At 38.8% G+C, this 10,587-nt stretch overlaps 1 non-coding gene across 1 annotated transcript; it reads left to right on the top strand.

Annotated features, from left to right (window-relative positions):
• Nucleotides 1–395: 395 nt before the first annotated feature.
• Nucleotides 396–502, top strand: LOC128290950 (small nucleolar RNA R71). Its single transcript, XR_008280729.1, has one exon. It is a non-coding gene; the product is annotated as a small nucleolar RNA R71 (small nucleolar RNA).
• The last annotated feature ends 10,085 nt before the right edge of the window (nt 503–10,587 follow it).

Here is a 10,587-nt window from a genome sequence, read left to right as displayed (position 1 = left end):
GACTAGAATTATTATTACCCATATATTGATCTTGTTCCTCCTTAGTGCTAGGGTTGAAAGATTGATATTCTATATGCACTCCTCCTCCATTTGCATCGCTCCTCATCACTGGATATACCTGAGTAGAACCATATAAACCGTCAATCTTTTTATTTAAAAGTTCTACCTGGTTAGATAGCATAGTGACCACGTCAAGGTTGAAAACAACGACTGCTTTTGTTAGCTTTGTTCTCATGACTTGCCACTGATAGTTATTCAGTGACATCTCTTCCATAAATCCATAAGCCTCTTCAGGTGTCTTATTATTGATAATTCCACCAGCAGCTGCGTCAATCATTTGTCTAGCCGAAGGATTCAAGCCATTGTGAAAAGTTTGAACTTGTAGCCAAAGTGGTAACCCATGGTTAGGGCACCTTCTCAATATATCCTTGTATCTCTCTCATGCATCATAGAATGTTTCTAAATCCATCTGTACAAAAGAAGAAATATCATTCCTTAATTTAGCCATTTTAGCCGGCAAAAAGTATTTAAGCAAAAAAAATTCGGTCATTTGTTCCCAAGTGGTGATCTATCCTCGTGGTAACGAGTTCAACCATTGTTTAGCCTTATACCTCAACGAAAAGGGAAACAATCTGTGACAGCCCTAAATTGACCCTAGTCGGAAAGTGGTTTCGAGACCACTAAATCGACTCATAAAAATAATTAACCATCATAGTTGATGCTCATTATATGTACATATGCATGTGTGAAATTTTCATGTTTGGATTTTGTTAATTGTAAGTGAATTTTATCAAATAGGACTTATGTGAGAAAATTTAGAAATGTGCTAGGCAAATGTAAGGTGGCCTATAAATGCATGATGTGAAAATCTTTGGGTTTGCATGTCAATTTACCCAAAATTTAAGCATAGTGGCCACCATGCTATGAATGGAAACATGTTGCAAACATGTTTAGTTAGTGGTTATGTTAGAAAGAATAAATAATGAAAAAGGAATATGATGAAAACAAAGAAAAGAAAAAAAAAAGTGTCCATCCTTTCACATTTTGTTGGCTTGGCCGAATGTTCTAAGAAGAAGGGGGGGAAGAGCTTGAGAAAATCAGCCATGGGAGATTGCTAGACTAAGGTATGTTTGATGTTGTCCATGAGATTCATGCATGTTTTTAGTTGCTAGTTTGAATTCTACTTAGCCCATGGTTTAAATCTTTGCTATGAGATGGGGATGATATTCGGCCATGGGTGTTGTCTTCTTGGTTGATGTTTGATGTTTGATGTTGTGGTGATGAGGCATGAAGATGAGTTAAGTTTCAGCTAAGGTGGATTTGTGTTGATGTCATTTGCATGCTAAGTGTGAAGCTTTGTAATGATACATGTGTATGGTGCTTTTGATGTTGTGAATGGAAGTAGGGAAAAGTAAAAGAAAATTTATGTAGAAATGTGATATATGTGGATTTATAGGATGTTACAAATATATGTGAAGCCATGCTAGATTAGGAAAAATTCAGTCAAGTGTTCATGAGATGAAATTTTGTGTTTAGGTGAATTAAAGATGATAGTATAGTTGATATTATATATATATATATATGTATGCATATTCGCCATCAAATTAAGAGCATAGGTGATGATGAGTCTAAGCTTAGCACATTCGCCATATATATATATATGCATGTGTGATTGGATTATTGATAGTAGGGCGATAGCATATGGTTATTAGCCGAATAGCTAAGAGCATAAGGTAGCAAGATAAAAATTTTACCATGCCGTTCGTATGTCATAAAATCATTAAAATGTGAATACCAATATATGTAGCAAAGCGGTTGAATGAGTTAATTTATTTGTTTAAGCTCAAGATCCTAAAGGAGAGGCGTCCAACAAGGGGAAATCGAAGGTCATCGAGTAGCCGACTTGGAATTATTTTACCCAACACAAGGTAAGTCATTAAGCATATAGTTGGTAATAATTTAAATGATCGTAATACCTATGCAATTGTGTTTAATGAGATGAAATGTATACAAATGTATATGTATGTAGAGATGAAATTGTCGAATGTAAAAAGGAAGTGAAGCGTATATAGTGGCTGGTTTTCGGCACTAAGTGTGCGGACAATAAGTGTTCATGGTTGAGAGAATGGCACTAAGTGTGTGGGCTTGAAATGCATGGCACTAAGTGTGCGAGTTTAAAGTACATGGCACTAAGTGTGCGTGGTTGATTATTAAGCACTATGTGTGCGAACCCACTATATAAATATATATATATATATATATTTTCTATCAATTATTTATATTAAGGGTGCGACCTTACCGAATCGATTTGAACAATGGAAAGGGTAAGTACCTTGAGTTCATGGCTAATAGGTGCTATGTTTATATATGGAGTTGAGCGTGGTAAGTTTTGAACCTATGTGATGATTATAATTGAAGTCACGTACATAAGGTTCATCGTGGAATAGGTGAAAGTTCGTTTAGTTGTATGATTGTAACGAAAATAAAATGATGTATGGAAATGCCTCAATTTTCCTATTGAATAGCGTATGAAATGTCAATGTAGGACTTGGAATGAGATTGAATCGTAAGGTCTAAGAAACTATGGCATAGTTCGGTATGGATGGAGTACTTAGCCTCATTTCGTTGTTTCCTCTTGTGAAAATTTTATTAATGGATGGTAGTGTAATGCTTATGACTTACTGAGTTATATACTCATTCGGTGTTTGCTTGTCACCCATTTTAGGTTTCTTGGACTCGACTTTTTGCGTATTCGGGACCGTCATCGAAGTCATCACACCAGCTTGCAACTTTTTGGTATCTTCTTCTTAGTTGGTCTAAGAGAACATTTAAGCATGTGTAGGCTATTATGTTGTTTGAACTTTGGTATGTAAAACTTTGGATAGCCATGCGAAAATGGCTTATATACGTTTTTAGCATAGTACTATAATCGTTTGTATGTTGATCACTAAGAGGTATGGAAATGTTTGGAAACGATTAGCCATTGGAATGGTTAATCATGATTATACTTTGTGCTATGTATGCATAAAGGGCTAATTGAATCATGGAAACTATGAAATAGGTAAAGTCTACCTTAAAGGCAGATGTTGACAGCAGCAGCGATGTGGATGTGAAAAACAACTAAAAATAGTAGGAATGGAATTAAATAGTGAATAAATTATGTAAATTAACCTTGATGAATCTACTTTCATATGGAAGAAACAAAATGGTCATATGAGTTGTATGTTAAGAGATATTTAGGTTTTCGTGAAACAGGGCCAGAACGGTTTCTAGATTCCCTGTTCCAACTTTGGAAATTCATTATAAATTAACCCGAGACATTTAGAAGTCATTCCATATATTTATAGATTCCTTTTTGAGTCTAGTTTCTATAGAAATAAACGGCATCAGTATTGAAGCCCTGTACAGGGAGATATCTTGGTCGTAATGCATGAAGGTCAGTGTAGTCGCACCCTGGAACAGGGGAGACTTTAACTAATAAACTGTACTAATTGGCCTGACCAAAAATTCTAGAAAACAATTTTTAGATGGATATATGAGTGTAGTTTCAGGAAAAATCACAAAACTGATTTTCGAGTTGTAGAACTCAAGATATGATTTTTAAGGTGACAAGTGACACGCTTAACCAAACTATCTGGAAATTTTTTTTTATGAGCGGTAAAATTAAGTGAGCGAAGTCATTAACCCCTCTTGTCCGACCCGGCGACGGTCTCGAGTGCACGGGTGTTACAATTTTATTGGTATCGAGCTATGGTTTAGTCGGTTCTAGGACTACCATAGCGCGTATGAGTCTAGCTATACATGCCTTAATGTTAGTGCTTAATAATGTGGTGACTTCTGACGGTTAAAATTTTTGTTTTGATTAGCAAATGGAACCCGGTAGAGAGACCCTTAGCGGATGACGTTGAAAGTGTAGCGGCTGCTCTGCGCAAGGGACACCGCTGTTGAACCTCGGTCATCTGCAAATAATCGGGATGAGGGGCAAAACAAGCCTTCTTCACCATGATGAATGAGTGGGTCGCGCAATATGCCCGAACCATTCAGGTTGTCCAACCATTCCGAATTTGAATAATCCACCCCAAGAGCCCGTAATGCCATCGATTCTCGATCCTGTGAGGTGAGTAAACCACCAGTAGACTTGATTAGGAAGCGCGAGCCGAGGAGTTCAAGGCCATAGTTCTTGATGATGCCGAAAGGGCCGAGTTACGCTTGATAACACCATTCGGTGTTCGATGAACTATTATGCACACCGATGAATGTCTAAAGTGTGCTATATCCTTGTTGCGAGACTCACCTACTATTGGTGGAGGACCTTGATTTCCATAGTCCCAAACGAATGAGTTACTTGGGATTTCTTCCAAGCGGAATTTCAAAAGAAATATATTAGTCAACGGTTCATTGATCAAAAGCGTAAGGAATTCTTGGAACTCAAGCAAGGCCGTATGACAGTATCTGAATACGAACATGAGTTCGTAAGACTCAGTCGGTATGCCCGGGAGTGTGTGGCTGATGAGGTTGCTATGTGCAAGAGATTTGAAGAAGGATTGAATGAAGATTTAAAGCTACTAGTGGGTATCTTGGACATAAAAGAATTTGTAACACTAGTTGAACGAGCCTGCAAGGCGGAAGAACTTGGAAAGGAGAAGAAGAAGGCTGAATTTGAAGCTAGAGACTATCGTAAAAGATCGATGGGTAAAGCTCCATTCTCGGTACGTAAAGAAGTTCGGGAGGACACTATTAAATCGAGGACGACTGTGGGAATTTCCATTAGAGCACGACCATCGACGGACTCCCGAGCTACTTCGGTAGCTAGTGTGGGCAATAATTGACAAGAGAAACCTGAATGCCCCCAATGTGGAAGACGACACATAGGTGAATGTTGGGGTAAGTCTACTAACAGGGTCTGCTACGGATGCGGTTCGAAGGACCACTTCATTAGAGATTGCACGGAGCTTGATGAGAAGAATAGGATGCAAGGTGCAAGACCTAGTGGAATGACAGCTAGAGGTAGACCACCGAGAATTTCAGGAGGTAGGGGTGGTGGTCAGAGAGGGGCCTCGGATACGGCTGTTCGATCTGAGACCCGTACTCCTGCTAGGGCATATGCCATCCGTGCGAGAGGAAGCATCCTCCGTGATGTTATCACTGGTACTTTCACTCTTTTGACACTAATGTAATTGCATTAATCGACCACGCTCTACTCATTCTTATGTATGTGAGACTTGACATCCAATAAGACTACGCCTATTGAGTCTCTTGAGTTCGTAATTCGAGTGTCAAATCCTTTGGGTCACTATGCGCTTGTTGACAAAGTGTGTAAGAGATTCCCTCTAATGATCCGAGAATCCTGTTTTCCGGCCGATTTGATGCTTTTACATTTTATGAATTTGATGTTATTCTTGGTATGGACTGGTTGACCGTATATGACGCATGGTGAGTTGCAAAAGAAAAACCATTGATTTAAGGTGCGCGAATAACGAGATAATCCGAGTTGAGTCTACTGAGACTTAAAGGGGTTGTCACCGTAATATCATCAATGTTAGCTCGAAATATGTAAGAAAGGGGTGCGAAGCATACCTTGCGTATACTATGATGACAAAGAGTTAGAAAAGAAACCCGAATCATGCTTGGTGGTTTGTGAATACCCGGACGTTTTTCCCGAAGAATTACCGGTTTACCACATTCGAGAGATAGAGTTTGGTATTGAGCTTGTACCTGGGACTACTCCGATTTCGATAGCTCCGTATCATATGGCACCAACCGAGTTAAAAGAGTTGAAAGCTCAGTTGCAAGAATTGACGGATAGAGGTTTCGCTCGGCCAAGTTTCTCACCTTGGGGTGCACCAGTATTGTTTGTGAAAAAGAAGGACGGAACCATGAGGTTGTGCATCGACTATCGTCAGCTGAACAAAGTGACAATAAAGAATAAATATCCGTTACCGCGTATTGATGATTTGTTTGATCAACTAAAGGGAGCCTCAGTGTTTTCAAAGATAGATTTGAGATCGGGTTATTATCAGTTGCGGATTCGAGATTCAGATATACCCAAAACTGCTTTCAGAACAAGATACGGCCACTACAAATTCTTAGTGATGCCGTTTGGGCTCACTAATGCCCCTGCGGTATTTATGGATTTGATGAATCAGATCTTGAGCGATGATTGGACCGGTTCGTAGTTGTGTTCATTGGCGACATCTTGGCCTATTCAAGAGATGAGACCGAACATCTTTGAGCACACGAGATTAGTGTTGCAAATTTTACGGGATAAGCGGTTATATGCTAAGTTCGATGAAGTGTGAGTTACGGTTAAAGAGGTTAGCTTCTTGGGCCATGTGGTATCTGCATGGGTATTCGAGTTGACCCGAGCAAAATTTCAGCCATACTTAACTGGAAGCCTCCGAGAAATATTATTGAGGTTTGGAGCTTTTTGGGACTCGCCGGTTACTACCGACGATTTGTAAAAGGTTTCTCGATGATAGCCACACCCATGACGAAGCTACTTCAAAAAGATATTAAGTTCGAATGGACAGAAAAATGTCAAAAAAGTTTTGGTCAATGAAAAATTATTTGATTGAAGCCCCAATTTTAGTGCAAATTTTAATCGGGCAAAGAGTTTGTCATCTATAGTGGCGCCTCCTACTTGGGTTAGGTTGCGTGTTGATGCAAGAAGGTCGAGTTGTGGCCTATGCATCGAGACAATTAAAGCCACATGAGAAAAATTATCCGACCCATGATCTCGAATTAGTCGCCATCGTATTCGCCTTGAAAATATGGCGACATTACTTATTTGGTGAGAAGTGCCATGTATTTTCGGATCACAAAAATCTCAAATATTTGATGACTCAAAGAGACTTAAATCTGCGACAAAGACGTTGGCTTGAGTTGTTGAAAGATTATGAGTTGGTCATTGATTATCACCCGGAAAGGCTAATGTGGTTGCGGACGCCTTAAGCTTCGAAATCACTTGTTTGCTTTACGAGCAATGAATGTACACTTATGCATTCTACCCGACAATGTGTTAGTAGTCGAATTAAAGGCCAAACCATTATTGATTCATCAAATTCGTGAAGCTCAGAAAGTCGACGATGAGTTAGTTGCAAGACAGGCTGAATGTGTTCCGAATATGGAATCAGAGTTTCAAATTGATAATGACGGTTGTTTGAGGTTCAGAAGTCATTTGTGTGTTCCAAGAAATTCGAACTCATTTCGATGATTCGAACAAGGCTCATTGCAGCGAATGTCGATTCACCCGGAGTACGAAAATGTACAACGATCCGAGACGTCGGTTTTGGTGGCATGGTATGAAGCGAGACATTTCGATTTTGTTTGAAGTGTTTAATATGTCGCAAGTAAAGGCGGAACATCAAGTGCCTACGGGTTTACTTGACCGATCATGATACCGAATGGAAATGGGATCGAGTCACGATGGATTTTGTGTGCAGGTTGCCATTGTCGACAAGTAAGAAAGATGCGATTTGGGTTGTTGTTGATAGGCCGACTAAGTCGGCTCATTTTATCCCCGTCGTCGGATTTTTCATTGGATAAACTAGCTGAATTGTATGTTTCTCGATTGTGAGATTACACGGGTACCGATTTCTATTGTGTCGGATAGAGATCCGAGATTCACCTCACGATTTTGGAAGAAATTTCAAGAAGCCTTGGGTACCAAGTTGCATTTTAGCACCGCTTTTCACCCCAAACCGATGGTCAATCCGAGCGGATAATTCGAGATACTTGAGGATATCTTTGAGATGTTGCATCCTCGAGTTTAGTGGTTCATGGAATGGTATTTACCTTTGATTGAATTCGCTTACAATAATAGTTTTCAGTCAAGTATTAAGATGGCACCTTACGAGGCTTTGTACGGTTGAAAATGCCGTACGCCATTGTTTTGGACCGAGCTCGGTGAAAGTAAAATTTTCAGTGGATTTGATTAAAGATCTGAATGAAAGTAAGTATAATTCGTGAGAGTCTGAAGGCAGCATCAGATCGTCAGAAGTCGTACGCGGATTTAAAACGAAGAGATATTGAGTATCAGGTGGGAGACAAAGTGTTTCTCAAGGTATCACCTTGGAAAAAGATACTCAGATTTGGCCGTAAGGGCAAATTGAGTCCGAGATTCATTGGGCCGTATGAGATCTCCGAACGAGTTGGCCCAGTTGCATATAGGTTGCTTTTACCCTCTGAACTCGAAAGGATCCACAACGTTTTTCATGTTTCGATGCTTCGACGTTACCGATCCAATCCTTCGCATGTAATAAACCCCTCCGAGATTGAAATTCAAGCCAATATGAGTTATGAAGAAGAACCAATCCTATCCTAGCTCGTGAAGTGAAAGAGTTGCGAAACAAAAGGGTTCCGTTAGTGAAAGTGTTATGGCTCAAACACGGAATGGAAGAAGCTACTTGGGAACACGAGAACTCTATGAAAGAACGATACCCAAACCTATTTACCAAGAAGATTTTCGGGGCGAAAATTTCTTAAGTGGGGAGAGTTGTGACAGACCTAAATTGACCCTAGTCGGAAAGTGGTTTCGGGACCACTAAACCGAGTCATAAAAATAATTAACCGTCATAGGTGATGCTCATTATATGTACATATGCATGTGTGAAAATTTCATGTTTGGATTTTGTTAATTGTAAGTGAATTTTTCAAATAGGACTTATGTGAGAAAATTTAGAAATGTGCTAGGCAAATGTAAGGTGGCCTATAAATGCATGATGTGAAAATCTTTGGGTTTGCATGTCAATTTACCCAAAAATAAGCATAGTGGCCGGCCATGCTATGAATGGAAACATGTTGCAAACATGTTTAGTTAGTGGTTATGTTAGAAAGAATAAATAATGAAAAAGGAATATGATGAAAACAAAGAAAAGAAAAAAAAAAGTGTCCATCCTTTCACATTTTGTTGGCTTGGCCAAATGTTCTAAGAAGAAGGGGGAAGAGCTTGAGAAAATCAGCCATGGGAGGTTGCTAGACTAAGGTATGTTTGATGTTGTCCATGAGATTCATGCATGTTTTAGTTGCTAGTTTGAGTTCTACCTAGCCCATGGTTTAAAACTTTGCTATGAGATGGGGATGATATTCGGCCATGGGTGTTGTCTTCTTGGTTGATGTTTGATGTTTGATGTTGTGGTGATGAGGCATGAAGATGAGTTAAGTTTGACTAAGGTGGATTTGTGTTGATGTCATTTGCATGTTAAGTGTGAAGCTTTGTAATGATACATGTGTATGGTGCTTTTGATGTTGTGAATGGAAGTAGGGAAAAGTAAAAGAAAATTTATGTAGAAATGTGATATATGTGGATTTATAGGATGTTACAAATATATGTGAAGCCATGCTAGATTAGGAAAAATTCAGTCAAGTGTTCATGAGATGAAATTTTGTGTTTAGGTGAATTAAAGATGATAGTATAGTTGATATTATATATATATATATGTATGCATATTCGGCCATCAAATTAAGAGCATAGGTGATGATGAGTCTAAGCTTTGTACATTCGACCATATATATATATGCATGTGTGATTGGATTATTGATAGTAGGGCGATAGCATATGGTTATTAGCCGAATAGCTAAGAGCATAAGGTAGCAAGATAAAAATTTTACCATGCCGTTCCGTATGTCATAAAATCATTAAAATGTGAATACCAATATATGTAGCAAAGCGGTTGAATGAGTTAATTTATTTGTTTAAGCTCAAGATCCTAAAGGAGAGGCGTCCAACAAGGGGAAATCGAAGGCCATCGAGTAGCCGACTTGGAATTATTTTACCCAACTCAAGGTAAGTCATTAAGCATATAGTTGGTAATGATTTAAATGATCGTAATACCTATGCAATTGTGTTTAATGAGATGAAATGTATACAAATGTATATGTATGTAGAGATGAAATTGTCGAATGTAAAAAGGAAGTGAAGCGTATATAGTGGCTGGTTTTCGGCACTAAGTGTGCGGACAATAAGTGTTCATGGTTGAGAGAATGGCACTAAGTGTGCGGGCTTGAAATGCATGGCACTAAGTGTGCGAGTTTAAAGTACATGGCACTAAGTGTGCGTGGTTGATTATTAAGCACTATGTGTGCGAACCCACTATATAAATATATATATATATATATATTTTCTATCAATTATTTATATTAAGGGTGCGACCTTACCGAATCGATTTCGAACAGCGGAAAGGGTAAGTACCTTGAGTTCATGGCTAATAGGTGCTATGTTTATATATGGAGTTGAGCGTGGTAAGTTTTGAACCTATGTGATGATTATAATTGAAGTCACGTACATAAGGTTCATCGTGGAATAGGTGAAAGTTCGTTTAGTTGTATGATTGTAACGAAAATAAAATGATGTATGGAAATGCCTCAATTTTCCTATTGAATAGCGTATGAAATGTCAATGTAGGACTTGGAATGAGATTGAATCGTAAGGTCTAAGAAACTATGGCATAGTTCGGTATGGATGGAGTACTTAGCCTCATTTCGTTGTTTCCTCTTGTGAAAATTTTATTAATGGATGGTAGTGTAATGCTTATGACTTACTGAGTTATATACTCATTCGGTGTTTGCTTGTCACCCATTTTAGGTTTC

The sequence above is a fragment of the Gossypium arboreum genome, chromosome 3, assembly GCF_025698485.1.
Source record: "Gossypium arboreum isolate Shixiya-1 chromosome 3, ASM2569848v2, whole genome shotgun sequence".
In the NCBI taxonomy this organism is placed as follows: Eukaryota; Viridiplantae; Streptophyta; class Magnoliopsida; order Malvales; family Malvaceae; genus Gossypium; species Gossypium arboreum.
The sequence above is the reverse complement of the archived record's forward strand: the minus strand, read 5'-3'. Positions and strand labels throughout refer to the sequence as shown.